We start from the raw sequence: 16,359 nt of genomic DNA, 5'->3' as shown, positions 1-16,359 counted from the left end.
GGAATATAAGTAGTTTAACCTTATTGAATTCCTCATGATTTCCCATTGTACTTAAAAACAAAATCATCTATTTTTTCCCCTCAGAGTACTTGAAAGTTCTCTATTTCATGGAATATTCAGTTTTCCACTAAAGTATTGTATTGCTTTGTTAGGTAGGTTATTCTTGGTTGTAATTCTTTGCAAGCCCTCTGACTCTTTAATGAAAAGTCTTGTGTTATTTTAACTGTGGTTCCATTATATTTGAATTTTTTTCTGATTGTTTGCCACATTTCTCCTTAATCTGGGAGCTCTAGAATTTGTCTATAATATTTATGGAAGTTATCATTTTGGGATCTCTTCTAGGAGGCAATTAGTGGGTTCTTTCAATTAATATTTAATCTCTGGTTCTAGAAATTTTCCCTGGCAATTTTGAAAGATGATACCAATCCAGGGAAACCCTTGGAACCCAGGGAAAAAGTAAATACAGAGAAAAACTTGGCAAATAGTGGTTAGTTTCAAAGTTCACTTTTTAATTCTTTATCATCACATCTAATTTTGTATCCAACAATATTCCAGTGAACAAATACATGCACATATATCCACTGTAATGTCCGGGCTAGTTTTCTGGAGGGTCCTAGGACAGTCCTTGGTATTTAGGTGGAGAAGTGAAGGAGGCAGGAGAGCTACCACATGGCTGGTCAAAGATGGAGTCTGGAATTTTTAGTCTGGAGCCTGAAGTCTTCTCTGTGTCTATGGCTGAGAGAGTCTTCTGTGTCTGAGACTCCCCTAAATATCTCAGTATTATTACATCACTGCAGCACATTGAGCATGTTAGAAGAGCCATTATATCACCATATGGAGAACTATTATCTCATATTGAGTAGGTGCTTCACTATAAGTACTGTGCCGTCCTTGATTCAAGTACACCTTTTCAGATTTCTAGCCCTCTACAATATACTATACTATACTACATTCAGATCAATTAACAAATTCCCTAAAAACAATGAAAACTATTGAATATGTCTTAATGATGGGGTTCTATCACTAATATTCAAAGCAGGAAAAAGTATTGAACAAATTAATAAATTTTTAATCTATTTATATGCCCCAAGTTAATCATTTGGTAGCTTAAATAAGCTTTTTGTTATGATAAGCAGACTGAGCTGTATTGTTTTTTTTTTTTTTTTTTTTGCGTTTTTTTTCCTTTAATGTTCCTTAGTCTTTCAGCTGTGAGCTACTTAAATCCTGACTTTTTGCATATCAGTCTTTAGGATGGCTAATGTCCAAACAGTAGGGAATATAAAAGGACCTTGGCCAGGTGGTCTGTGAATTTATATGAATTCAGCTTTGCTCTTCTACTCTGATTTTTTTTTCCAATATCAATTACTAAGATTGTATTTTTTCCCTTGTGACCAATTCTCTACCTCTTACTGTTGGTCCAGTTAATTTTTTCCAGTATTATTAGAGATTGAATCTGACCTCCTAGTCTAGACACATAGCCCTAGCATCTCCCCAGAACAATTTTGAACTTTAAGAGGAGAAAGTATATGAACTATGACTTTCCTATAGCACATAAGCATAACAATTGTGAACTTTTTCTCCCACTCTGGACTCTGTACTGTTGGGAAAAGCAGTAAATATTGTGATCACACTGAGAAAGGCATATGTTCATAGTACATTAATATATGATCAATTTTTAATTAAATGCACTAATAGATTGGCTTAGTGACACAGATAGTCTAAAATAGTTGATAATTCAAATAAAAAAATTGTGTTTTTTGGAATGGTAAATCCTTTTTTTTTTCCGTTTTGGCAATAGACTTCTCTTGATAACTATGCTATTTTTAGTTCATTTACCATGATGTCCTCCATCTTTTCTTTTAACAAAGAAAAATATGAGAGGAAATGTGGTGAAGTAGATATGACTGGCTTCAGAGTCAGTAATATGTGGACCACAACATAGTGTTTTCACGCTTTTTGTTGTTGTTTGCTTGCATTTTTTTCTTTCTCTCTCTCTCTTTCTATCTCTCTTTTTGGATCTGATTTTTTTGTGCAGCATGATATTTGTAGAAATATATATAGAGAAATTGAACATGTTTATCATATATTGGATCATTTTCTAACTGGGGGAGGAGAGGAAGAAAGGGAAAGAATTAGCATACATGGTTTTGTAGGGGTGAATGTCAAAAATTATCCATGTACATATTTTTAAAATAAAATGCATAATTAAAATTGAGAGAGAAGGGGAGAGAGAGAGAGAGAGAGAAAGAGAGAGACAGAGAGACAGACAGACAGACAGACGGAGGGAGGGAAGAAGAGAGGGAGAGAGAGAGGAAGAGAGAAATTGGGTCTGAATCTAGATTGGAAAATACATTGGTATGAATCCTTTCCTCAAAGAATACTAGCTGTATGCCACTGACTAAATCACTTAGCTTTTCTTCAATTATAATTAGGAGTATGCAATGGATTTAGAGCTACAAGTAATCTTGGGAGTTTAATCACCTTCAGCTTTTTTTTTTCTTTAAATATTTTTTTCCCAATAATATGTCAAAAGAAAAAAATTTTCCATTTATTTTTGCAAGAATTTGAATTTCAAATTTTTTCCCCTCCTTCTTCTTCCTTCACCTCTTCTGAAAATGTTAGGCAATATGATGTAGGTTATACATATTACTAATAAATCGTGATTGGGAAAGAAGAAACAGATTAAAAGGAAAAAAATGAAATAATAAAATAAGGAAAAAGGTAAGCTTCAATCTACTTTTAGAATCAATCAGTTCTTTATCTGGATGTGAATGGCATTTTCCTTTGTGAAGCTATTGTAATTGTCTTGGATTATGATTCTAAGAAGAGCTGAGTTATTTATTGTTGAACACACAGTGTTGTTGATACTATGTACACTATTTTCCTAGTCCTGTTCACTTCACTTTGTATTAGTTCATACAAGTCTTTCCAGGTTTTGCTGAAATCTGTCTCCTCATCATTTCTTACTACACAATAGTATTCCATTACATTCATATACTGTAGCTTGTTCAGCCATTTCCCAAAAGATGGGCATCCCCTCAATTTCAATATTTTTGCCACCATGAAAAGGGCTGACATGAATATTTTTATACATGCAAGTCCTTTTCCCTTTTTGGGGGATGTCTTTGGGAAACAGACCTATTAGAGGTATTGTTGGATATTTATTTTTAGATTAGGAGTGACCTGAGCATGTTCCTCACATACCATACATCACTACTAATCCTGGTAACTTTGAACTGCCTATCAACACATCTAGAATGTTCTCACTCCTCACTATTATCTGTTGGAATATCTGAGTTAAAAACAAACAAACAAATAAACACAAAACATCAAAATAAAAAACAAAAACAAACTCAGGTGCCAGCTTTTTTCAAGGAAGCTTTTTCTGATCTGTTCAGCTCCTAGTATCATTCTCTTCTAAAGACTGTGATAAAGATTAAGATGTCTTAGTTTTTTCTTATTATTTTAGTGCTTGGCATAATACCAGGTATATAGTGGGCTCTAAATAAATGCTTGCTGATTGATTAAGGAGGACACAGTAGAGAGGAGAAGGTTGATAATGTAGAGAAAAGGGGAGATTATGAATAGAGCAAAGTCTTGGAGGAAACAGGAAGGGATGGGTTCAAGGACATAGATTAGAAAAAGGAAAGCCACCTAGTCAAAGACTGGAGAGAATGAGCAGAGAAGAAACCTGAGAAGAAAGATAGGAATAGAAAATTAGGAGAATAGAATTGAAGGATTTCATATAAAGTATTTTCATCTAAGTAAATTAAGAGTCAAGTCTGGCCCAAAGTGAAAATGGAGCAGGTAAAGTTGGGACTTGAGGAGGAGAAAAGGTTGAAATAGCCACTGTGGTGTTTCCAGGTATCAAAGATGCAAAATGTTCTGGACCATCATCTCCAATATTTCTGTACTAAAAATCAATTGAATTGAGAGCCAAAATGATTTTACTATTTTCCCTTTATCTTTTCCCATACATGCTTTCTGATTCATCCAATAAGACTGATTTACCTGGTCACAGTACTATTAATTAAAAAATGCACTATGCTCTAAGTTCTGACTTTGTTTCATTCTTGATATTCCCAGATTCTGAGAAGCTTTAATGATATCTGAGAAATTTAGGTCTAGAAACTAAACTTTGAAATGATTTGTAAGCCAAAGAACTGAACCTGTAATTAATATACACTACCACTAGGTGACAATGGTGAATGCTTTGTTATAAATAAGTTTAAATATCACTAACAGAACATTTAAAACACTTTATCCATGTGGAATGCTTTTAAAATCATAAAACCTAGGTACAACTCCATACGATTTTTATTAATCTTTAGCTATGAACAATTTAAAAATGCATTCTTATTCAATGACTTTGACTAGGATTTTATTGTTCAACAAACCTGCTTTTCTTAGAGTCAAAAGCCAAACTACAGGCCATCTCAGCATCAAAAGACCTTGTGCTAATTTCCTCCATTCACCAGTGGCCTTCCTTCTTTTCCTGATAATAATAATTTCTATTTACTTGTCAGAGAGAAATTTTAATTTCCTTTTCCACCATCTTGATTTTCCTCTTTCCTTGTATGGGGTAGAACTTCATTTGTCTATGTTACTGTGTGTATAAAACAGCATGAATATATTTTTATTTTTCAAAATCTGAAGGAAATAGTTTTTCATATTTTACAACATACTTTTTATTTGTTTCTTTACCAACAATTCTAACTCTCAGATCTAGTTCATACACACACACACACACACACACACACACACACACACACACATCCCTTTTAAAGGAATACAACCTTTTCTGTAGTTGAACAGATCAGAAAAGGCTTCATATAAAAAAGACTTTTCCCAGTGGAGATGCCCCAACTATGAGTTCTCTAATTGAGGGGAATGCCCAATGCTTGGACACATTAAACCAGATACCCTATCTTTTCATTTAGGAAACCAAAGTTTGAATACTCAGATTTAACAAACCAATGGAAGTTATTAATGACAACAGCCTTGAAGCGGGATCTTTAGAAGCAATTTCTGAGGGTCCAGACTCAAAATGTATTCAACTCATTGTTGGATACAAGGGCCCCATTATAAACAATCTAAGTTTAAATTTTTTGAATACAAATATTTTTCTGATGATGTGTGGCACTATGAAACATTACAATTCCTGAAGAGTTAAAGATAAAGTGATAGATCTGGGCAATTTCCAGTCACCTGATCTATCTCTTGCCACTGAGCCCAAATGACTCCAGAAGAGAAAGTGAAACAGGCCTCCCTCACTTCAATCCAATTCACTTGCATGCCATGGCATCCCCTCCTTGAAGTCATTGTCCTTTTCAAGAAAAAAAAAAAGAAGCAATAGGAGCCGCCCCACTGGGGACTCAACTGAAACTGGCCAGTTGGGCAACATAGTTCATTTTTTTTCCTCTTCTCTTCTCTTCAACTCTTCTCTCTTCTCTTTCTTCTTCTTTCCCTTCCCTTTTCACTATTATAACTTCATCTTTAGGTGCTGTAAATATAAGGAATATAAATCTTGATTGCTGAAGCCTTCCAAGATAGCTTGGAGGTTTATAGGCTAGGACCATGCCTTAAATCCAAATCATTTTTGGTGCTTGTTGATTGAAGAACTATTGGTCCCAGGCCAAAACTCACTTAGTCATTGTTTGACCCTTGATTAGCTCAGAGTGAATTTTCTTCTGTTTTGGCCAGAATTCTAAGCGTCTTCTCCTCCCTTGATTTTTTTTTTTTCTGACTAGGGAAAAGAGGTCATTCTCTCCCTTATTTCTTACTTATCCTTACTCAATCATTGGCCTTTACCTTGTCATACCCTGAGATCTGAGAAATATCTTAAAGAGACCATGTTTCTTACTGTATCCAGGGCCATCTGTAGTTATCCTGTTCTATATTGGCTCTGGATAAAGTGAGACTGGTGACCTTGCATAAGCCTGTCATACTTTAATTTAATATACTTGTATGTCATAGCATTATTTTCTTGATGCCATGGTCCTCTTCAAAACAGTACAAGCAGCAACAACAAAGATAAGATTCACTCAAACATCAATTTTGATCTCCTTGATGTTACCAGGCTATGATTCATTATAGGACAGGACTTACACAAAAGATGTAGTATGAATGATGTTATCAAATAAATGTGTAAGTGAAAAAATAAGTAAAGTTGCTCATATTGCAATAGTAAAGGATGACTGGAAAAACCACATGCTTCGCTGGCATTCTCATATCAAGAAAACTTAAAGAAGACCCATGCATCTTGGGTACTCATTGGGTAGAGACATATTTTTTTTTAATTTGCCAATGACTACTTCCTAAACCCTCTCAATATTATAGGCAATATAACATTATATAAAGAATTAAAAACTTCAGTGCCAACAAATAAAATTTCCATTTTTATCTAGATTATAATTTATTTTCATAGGAAGATACATTCTATTTTACAGTAAAAATAGTATATGCTTTTTGTACATATAAGCTCCAAAGCTATTCCCTCAAATTTCCATTCACACCATCCCCTAAGGGCTATCAAAATGTGTATACTCTGATCCAGCAGTGTTTTGACTGGGCTTATATACCAAAGATATCTTAAAGGAAGGCAAGGAACCCAGATGTGCAAAAATGTTTGTGGAAGTCCTTTTTTGTAGTGTCAAGAAATGGGAAAATGAATCGATACCCATCAGTTGGAGAATAAATAAATTATGCTATATGAATATTATGGAATATTATTGTTATATAAGAAACTATCAGCAGGATAATTTCAGAGAGGCCTGGAGGGATTTACATGAACTAATGCTAAGTGAAATGAACAGAACAATATTATATAATGATCAATTCTGATGGACGTTGCTTTTTTCAACTATGAGATGATCAAGGTCAGATCCAATGACATATCAAGATAATTATATAAATATGTATGCATATATTGGATTTAACATGTATTTTTACCATGTGTAAAATATATTGAATTACTTTCAAATAAGGGGAGAGGAGGGGGAAGAGAGGGGAATTGGAACACAAGATTTTGCAAGGGTTAATGTTGAAAAATTATCCATATATATGTTTTGAAAATTAAAAAGGTTTAATAAAAAAATTTCCATCCACACTGTCAGGTCTTATTTCCAGAGATCAGATTGCCAAATATCCCCTCATAGTTTTATGAATAGCCCTGAAAAATTTGGCATATCTATTTTTAATGTTATTTTAGTTCATGAGCTCCTAATGGCTCCCATAAATCATTGATATATGGATATCAGCTAATTAGTTAGATTTTTGTAAAGGTCACTTACTAAGGTATTATAGCAGATGAGTAACCATTCCAAAGTCTTTTCCAAAAATATGTATAAAGTCAAAAGGAGAGTGGTCTTGAGCTTAGAACACATGTGGTAAAGATATGGCTCACAAATCTGAGAAGTCCTTTTGCTCAATTATCAACATGTTTTACTTAGGTATGCTGAATTCAGTTTTTTGGTTGGAATTTTTGTGGAATCTTGAACCTGCCTTTCCTAATTTATCTTAGGATTGCAATACAGACCTTACAGAATGTGATTCCTCCAGGAATTTTGATGCAATGCTAATTTGGAAAAATTGTAATTCCTTGGTCTTCTAAAGTGCATAGTTCTTTTCTAGACAAGGGCAGAGGAAGCTGAGACCTATGGCATAGACCTCTCCACTCCAATGATTCCTTTTCAAAGGCTTTAGCTAAAAAATCTTTAATTTACCATGAACAAAACAAACTTCAAAACAAAAACTGGTTAGCTGTTTTAGAAAGGACTTGTTGCTTGTGGCCAATTCCATAAACCAATTCAAATTGACTTAACAAACCCTGTTCACACTTAGATCACACTTTCAACTGATTGATTCAAAGGTAACTGGAATTAGTGTCTTCTTATAACTTTAAAGGAATGGAATAATTGTCTACACTGATCCTACCTCCTCTCTTAAATATTCATTGAAATACCAACTTTCATGAAAACAGTCTATGTCTCATTGGGACACAGAGTTTCTACTGGGCTTTCATCCTTCCGTAGGGAATACACTTGGAAGTTTTACTAAGCTGCAAAGATTTTGAGTATGAGCAGATGGATGGCTATGAACCTATCATATGAATAACTAAAAATCCACCCAAGAATGGAAAGAAACTGTGTTGACAGAGTGTGTAAATGAGATTTGGCCTTGCCACCATTCGGGAGCACTGGGTTTATTCAATTCCAATTTTCCTTTCATAGAAACAACTGTGTGTGTGGTGCAAGTGGGATTGTCAACTCCCACAGAAATGAAATGCCTTATCATTCAACTGCAACCACTTTGGCTGAGCAAAGAGTGAGATATCGATGGGCTCTGCACAAGAGAGCAAGGGAATGGCATCCAAAACCCTGAATGAAAACGTTGTGATGTAGAAAAAAGGTAAGGATAATAATAATGTATTGTGCTGACTGAAAACATCTTTTCTTTGACCATCTTGTGGTCTGTCCTCAGTTGCATAAAATAAGAGAAGTACCATTCTGCTAGAAAAAGAAAAACAAAATGGGCTGGGAAAGAGTCATGACAGAGTCTTGAGGGGCAACCATGGTTAGTGGGCAAGACTTAGATGTCAATCAGGAAATATTAATCATATCTCTTTACATACTTGAGACTTAGGAATTAGAAACTATTATCTTCATTTTATAGATGAGAAAACTTATGGTCTTACCACTAGTGTCTAAATCTGGATTTGAACTTAGGTCTTGCTCTATGTCCAATGCTCCATCCATTTGACCCCTAGTTATTTTATTTGAAATCAGGAACAATGTCATATAGAAAGTTTTGGATGAACTGAACTGAATTGTAAAGGAACCAAAGGATTCTTAGGGAGAAATATGAGAAAATAAGGATGTAGAATGAGGACAAAGGCACTAAGATGTATGAGGAAAAATAGGGAGAACAGTTTGGCTGGACTGTAGTATGGAAAGTAATGTGTAACACGGTTGTAAAGATAGATTGGGGTCAGGTGGTGAAGAGCTTTACATATCAACAGGAGAGTTTATGTTAGCTGCTAGAGGTAATGGAAAGCCATTGCAGTTTATTGAATAGTGGAATAACATAGTCAGACCTTTGTTTTTGGAAAATCACTTTGTCATTTGTGAAGAGAGGATGGATCAGACAGTCATGAGGCAGGAAACCTAATTAAGAGATTAGTTATTGCTCTAGTCTATGCAAATAATACTATAAGTCTGAAATAAGATGTTGGCTGTGTGAGTAGAAAGGGAGGGGATGTATATGAGAGATTCAATGAAGCTAGGAATGACAAGATTTGACAAATACAGGATATATGTGGTGAAAGGAATGAAGGATGATATCAGGTTGTGGCCCTGAATCTTGGCTAATAGGGAAATTGAGAAGAGGGGTGGGTTTGTGGGAAAATAATTCTATTTTAGATATATTGAGTTTGAGATGAGAGTCAGTTTATAAATCTTTATTAAGTGCCTCTGCCATGCCAGGCACTATGCTAAACATGGAGGATACACAAGAAGGTTAAAGACAATTCTTGTCCTCAAGGGTTCACAATCTAAAGAAGAAGACAAATATGTAAAAACAAGCTACGTACAGAAGAAATAGGAAATGAATATGAGAGGGAAGGCTCTGGAATTGAGAGGGATTAAAAAAAGTTTCCTGTAAATGAAATTTTAGTTGATACTTGGAGGAAGCCAGGGAAGTCAGTAGGCAGAGATGAAGAGAGAGAGTGTTCTAAGTATCTCCAAGAAAATGCTCAGAGCCAAGAGATGGAATAGCTTGTTTGTGAAGCATCAAAGAGATCAATGCCAGTGGGTCAAAAGTATGTGGGGGTGTCTAACCTGTGAGAAAATTAGAAAGGTTGGTTTGAAGGGTGGGAAAGCTGGTTTTAAAATATTTTGAATGACAGAGGGTTTTGTATTTTTTCCAGTAAGTATTAAAGAGTCACTGAAATTGCTTGAATGGGAAGGTGAATGGAAGGAGACATGTACTTTAAGAAAAGTACTTTGGTAGCTGGATCAATGCTAATTGGCTACAGGAAGAAACTTGAGAAAAATAGACCCACTAGCAGATTATCACTACAGTCTAACCTACACAATGGTGATAGTAATATCAAAGGAGAGAAAAATTTGAGAGATATTGAGAATTGAAATTGACAGGCCTTAGCAATAGATTGGATATGAAGGGTGAGAAATCATAATATGGAGGAAGATACTCGTGTTACAAATCTGAGGAAATGGGAGCTCTTCACAGAAATTGCTCTTAACAAAAATAGGGTAGTTAGGGCAGGGGTCTGGTTTAGAGGTAAGAGAATGAGTTCACTTTTGGACATGTTGAATTTGAGTTGTCTTCTGAACATCCATTTTGAGATGTCTGAAAGGCCATTAGAGATTCAAGATTGGTAGTCAGCAGAGATTCATGGAAAATAATATAAAGATTTGAGGAACATCAGCATAGTGATGATAATTAAATCCATGGGAGCTGATAATCAGGTGAAGTAGTATAGAAAAACAAGAGAAGAGGAGTCTGAGGGACACCTTTGGTTAGAGGTCATGACCTGGATTAGAATCTACCAAAGAAAACTGAGAAAGAATGGTCTGAGAGGTAAGAGAAAAACCAGGAAAGAAGGAGGTCCTAAAAAAGGACCTAAAAAAAGGAAAAAAAAAGAAAGAAGAGGAGAAGAGGGTGATCAATAGTGTGAAAGGCTTTAGAGAGGTTAAAAAGGAGTGTTAATAAAAATTGGATTTGGAGATAGAATGGAATGGGATTGCTAAAAGCAGGTAGGTCTTAGTAAGAAGCAGAGCCACTTCTTCATATAAGGAAAAAGTGAAGAAGAAAGAGGAGTGATACAAAAAAGGAAAATGGGAGAGGAAGGAACTCATGGTGAATGGTCTCAATTGTTCTGAGACAAGCTCTTCAGTTGAGAGATTGTCAGGAAGGGAAACTATTATATTTTGAGGAAGGAAAAAACGGTTTGGAAGAACTACTGTGAAGAGTAGCATAGTGAACTGATGTGTAGCAGAATAACCTAGTGGCAGTGAGGATCCAGTTAAGGTTATATAACAAATTAAAATTGACACAGAACTGTGTGATTTTTCTCCCCTGGCATTTGGTAACATACTCAAGAACGAAGATGGCAGATAGAAGATGGGAGTCATCCAAAAGTGAGACAAGGTGTAATTGATATTATAATAATATTTGAGCTGATCACCAAGATGTAGAGTTGGGGGAAAGAAAAGTTAGTGCAGGGGAGATAGCCTAGGATAAAATGAAAGGGTTAAGGGATTGGATATGGTATGGTGTGGATAAAGGGTTGGGTTTGGTAAGGGAAAGCAAAGCAAGGGTAGAAAGCCAATAAATTATAGTCAGATAAAGATATCTCAGGGCTTTGGAACATGAAGGTGATGCATTTGTGGATAATGAAAAGCGCAAGAGTCTTTGTGTGTAGCTGAGATGGGGTGGAGGAGTAAGTCATAGGAAGTGAGTAGGGTAGGTATTTGAGGAAGAGTCAATGTATATTAGATGTCTCCAGGATGGCTAATTCAAGATCTTCCTGCCTGTAATATAGACAAGATGTAGAGATAAGGACTAGAGCAGGTCTTAAGTTTTTTCTATTCACAATCCCTTTTCACCCAAGAAATTTTTACACAACTCCAGGTACATAAGAATATAAAATAGGTATGCAAATTATACATTTGTGGACAATAAATCACAAACAAATCTATTTAAAAACAATTCTTTAGTATATACATATATATATATGTATATATATATAATTTTACCATTTATTAAAGACAAAATAAAATTTGCATACTAATGAGATGATGCACTTTAATTTTTTTTTTAAACACAAAGAATTAAATCTTGATGAAATATTTGACTGTTGCCAAACTTATCATGACCCCAACATTCAATTATATGATCCACAGTTTAAGAAACTTTGGGTTAGATGTCAATATAAATAAATTGATTCAAAATTGGTTAAATGACTTCTACTAAGACTAGTCATAAATGGTTCAACTTCACTTAAAGGAAGGGCTTCAGTAGACTGCTTCAGGGTATCTAGTTGGTCTAGTTTTATTTATCATCTCTTCAACCTGATCACCCTTTTTCTGACTCTTTCCTGACTATCCAGTCTATTCTATATTCACACCAATCTCTCATCATGAAGATGTTTCTGACTCATCAGTCTTCCCCATTGCCAAATTCCTAAGACCACTATTTCTTGACTGGTCCAGGTCTTAATATGCTCACCTATCTCTTGGCTCCACCCTTGACTTTGCCTCTCCATACAATAGTACCTCTTTACATGTTATTTTCCCTTATTCATCTGTAACATTCTGGAGAGTTGGGAGAGGTTTTTTTTTTTTAATTTAAGTTAAATTTGTATTCCCAGAAACTGTCACATGGTAAATGCTTAATAAACACATTATCTCTCAATGATTTAGTTAAAGGTATAGATGGCATGCTCATCAAATTTGTGGATGACATAAAGTTTGAAAGGGTCACTTTGAGGAGATAATGGGTGAAATACCAAGAAGGAACATAAGCACTCAAGAATCACAACTCAATCAGTTGATTATTCACAGACATGCACGCATATAGTTCCTTGGTCCTTCAGTTCCACAATCACAGCAATGTCAGAGAAGTACAGTAGTATATGTACCTTGATTGAGGAAAGTACAGAACTCAAGGTCTCTGCCTTTGTGTCTAGTTATATGGTTATTGGTGCTGAATAGATATACATGGACCAAGTGGAATGGGGGCCTTAGGAAGAATCAATCAGCAGATGGCCTGTACCATGATCCCTATGGCTTTATCTTCCATAATGTAATTAGGAAAATTTGCTAATCTAAATACCTGGATTAGCTTGTTTGCTGAACTGATTTTGAGCAGAGAAGCCTTGCATTCATTACTAAAATGAAGATGACAAAATCAGTTACTGAGTACATTGGAACTTCCCAGGATGTATAATGGTCAATTAATAGTGGCATGATATCATTTTTGTTAGCTGGACCCTAGCTAGCAAAAGGCCAATATTCCTAGCAGCTAATGTTGGGTTGCAGTATTTAGATTCAAAAAGAATCAATTTTTAAAAATGATAAATCAAAAAAAAATTAGGAACAACTCCCCAGTACTCCAATACCCCAATGTATAATATTAAGATTAAGCTTAACAGGAAAAAATATTAAGTCTTACATTTGAATAAAAATGTCAGCTTCACAAGTATAAGATGATGAAGGCATGGCTAGACAGCAGGAAATCTGAAAAAAAATTGGAAATTTAGTTGACTGAAAACATTAGCTTAATATATACCAATAGTGAAATATGTCAGCCAAAAATCTAACTTGAATTTGGGCTGCATTATGAGATGCATATTTTTCTTAAATCAGATATTCACGTTGCATATCTGTTTTTCTTTTCTAAAGTCCTTATTTCTGATGGGCAATGTGATGAAAACACCCCTTGTGTGCCTAAAGTCTTCCACTGACTGACTCAAATGTCCTAATCTTTAGTAATGGATCCTAAATTCTTTGTGTAAGTATAATTTATGTCCTTCTAAATCATTAGAAACAGAGACTAATCATCTATTCTGACAAGTCTTAGAAGTTTCTATTTCATATTTTTGATTCTTCCCAAGGAAGACAATGGACCTCTCTATTGTGATTATCAGATTAAAAAAAAATTGATAGCCCTCAGCAAGCAAAAAAACTACTTCTCTCTTCTCCTCTTGAATCTTAGTAAAAATATATCTTGCCTGATGGTATCCCTGGAGCCATAGTATAATTTTTTGGAGGCAAGCAGTTTATTTCTCTTCAAAATATATATCTCTCTCTTCTCTGGCAATAGCCACACATGTTTCTTAGTCTAAAATGCTCAGTAGTCCTTCTCCATGGACTCTGGGTAACAATCAAGGATCTCAACATCCTGAAATAATTTGCTTAATGTGATGAGACAACATTTGTGCAAATAGCATGTAAGAGCAGAAAGAGAATTAGACTGGGAATAATTTAGAGATATGGGTTCCATTCCCAGCTCTTGATAGTGCCTTGCAGTGTAGTCTTGCATGAGTTAATCACTTTGGGTCCATGTCTTCATCAAGGATAGTCAAGGATAGAGGAGAAGAAGAGAAAATATCTCTCTGATCAACTTCGTGAGATTTTTTTCACATGCATCATAACAAGAGATATAGGATATAACTTGTATAGAAATATTTTGGAGAATTGCAAGTGCTATATATAATTTACAGCAGTATAATGCCCTAGAGTGAGATAATAAATCACCTCAGGAGGCTTGGTTGAATTCTGATGATTGTGTATAAAATTCTCAAAAAGTATGGGGAAAAGTATGTGTATAAAATTCCTCAAAATATAAAATATTTAGTACTGGAAGAGCTGTTAGAAGCCATCTAGTCTGTTCCCTGTTTTACAAATGAAGAAACTGAATTTCTGAAGGAAAGTGAACTTACCTCAGGTCCCTCATCTAATAGGGACCAAAATCAAAAGGAACCCAAATCTTATGATTCTAAATTGAAGGGCAGTGTCATTGTGTCATGCTACTCTTTTGAATTTGAAGTCATATTCTAGAATTATTTCAAGCTGAGTTACTGAAGAATTTTATCCCCTATGAATACAGGACATTCTCCATTTAACACTTTCAAAGTTTGAATTTCACAGAAATTTAGTATGAATGACTGCAAAACTGAAGCATATACAAAAACAGTCCTTAAAAACATGAACAAAACACTACCGACTACTCTTACTCCAACCAGAACATTTTGTTGCTAATAAAACCACATAAATTGGGTTTTGGACTGTTTGTTTAGAGCATGGTTTATTGGAACAGGAAGTATGTTTCTTCTTTTCTGTCCCTCTCCCTGTTTCTCTCTTTGAATTTACTCAGGGTTGGGTTGTATTTGCACAGAGCATTAATAAGTTTAAATTAGATAGGTCTGCTTTAGAACTCTTTAACACATATCCATCAAATATTCTCTCTGGTTCTCTGATTGTAAGAAGGAGTGTGGTTAAAATTCTGTTCTGGTTTACTTTGGGGGACGAGCTAATAACTCTTTATACACATAAATTATATTACTTACACTTTAAGTTACTTGAGGAAATAGACAAATTTCCTTCATATTGAATGGCTGTTGAATGTTATTTCTCATATTTGTGTGATTGGCCAATGAGAAAACAATCCTTATGAGCCTGTGCAGAGTGCTTGGATTGTATCAAGGCTTGATACAATCTCTCATTGAATATTTTGGAGCATGTATTGGATCCATTCACTGAAGGTCCTTTTTGATTAGTTTCTAGGATGAAATTGGATATGTGTAAAAAAGATTCCCACTCAGCTGTTAACTTCTTAGTTACATTTGTGTAAGGGAGCAATAACTTTTGTAAAATCTGGGGAAGAAGAGGACCAAAATATACCTTTTCCATGATTAAAATGGAATGATGAACACATGGCTTTACTGGTATTTCTATCTGTTGTGTAAGGCTATTTTTTTTTGCCTGAAGAAATATTGGAGATAGCTGAGACTTGGCAAATTTTGAGACTGGACGTTTGGGAACTGGTGTCCATGCCAGAGTTTGAAAACTCTACACCATTGAGGCCTGGAGGAGGGACCTGTTTGACCCAGTCCAGCAATAGATTAACATCAAGAATTCTGTGGTCTGCTTCAGTAAGACATCAGTTTTTTTTTTTTTTTTTCCCCATTGGTTTTGCTGTATTTGCAAGACAATTTGAAAAGTTTGAGTTATATTTCCCATATACTGAGGTGGTGACTCATTGGTATTTGAAAGAATTGTTTATACTTTAGTTCTTGCTATGCCTTTTCAATACAAATTATTTTGCAAAAACTTAATTAATGTTAATTGATTAAAGCATACCATGGCACTAATCACTAAATTAATCAATGATATAAGAAAGATGAAGAAAGAGGAAACTGATATTGGAAATATACCCCAATCCTTCAAGGATACTTTTAAAATCTTGAGACGTGCTCCTGAGGGACTAAACTCCCCTGTGTGAGTAGATGTTGAGATGAGAACTCCCAGAGTTCATGTATGGGTATATATGCATTCTGATTCTTTGCTTGTCTATTATTGAAACTTAGGGGGCCTTTTAGCTCTAATTGTTAAGAGATTGTTTTGTTCCAAGCCTAATTTTTACCTCTTTGTAATGTATATATAAGATATTTAAGGCTCTATTTTCAAAGACTTAAAAAGTAATAAGGGAAGGAGAGTTTGGGAAGTGAAGAGAATATATATTCTAAATAACTTTGAAGGAAGAGACAGGTAAGTATAAAGAAGTTTAGGCAAAATGATTTGAGAAATTCAGGCAGGTGGAGACTTCTTCTACCTA

At 34.8% G+C, this 16,359-nt stretch overlaps 1 long non-coding RNA gene across 1 annotated transcript in view; it reads left to right on the top strand.

Moving 5' to 3' along the window:
• The window catches only part of LOC141542929 (uncharacterized), a 48,227-nt gene extending 34,712 nt beyond the window's left edge, over window positions 1-13,515 (top strand). Inside the window, exons 3-4 of the long non-coding RNA XR_012482275.1 lie at window positions 8,232-8,409; window positions 13,425-13,515. This is a non-coding gene — a long non-coding RNA (uncharacterized LOC141542929). The remainder of the gene's footprint in view (window positions 1-8,231; window positions 8,410-13,424) is intronic.
• The last annotated feature ends 2,844 nt before the right edge of the window (window positions 13,516-16,359 follow it).

This window comes from Sminthopsis crassicaudata, chromosome 5 (assembly GCF_048593235.1).
Source record: "Sminthopsis crassicaudata isolate SCR6 chromosome 5, ASM4859323v1, whole genome shotgun sequence".
NCBI lineage: Eukaryota > Metazoa > Chordata > Mammalia > Dasyuromorphia > Dasyuridae > Sminthopsis > Sminthopsis crassicaudata.
This window is presented reverse-complemented; position numbering and strand designations above follow the sequence as displayed.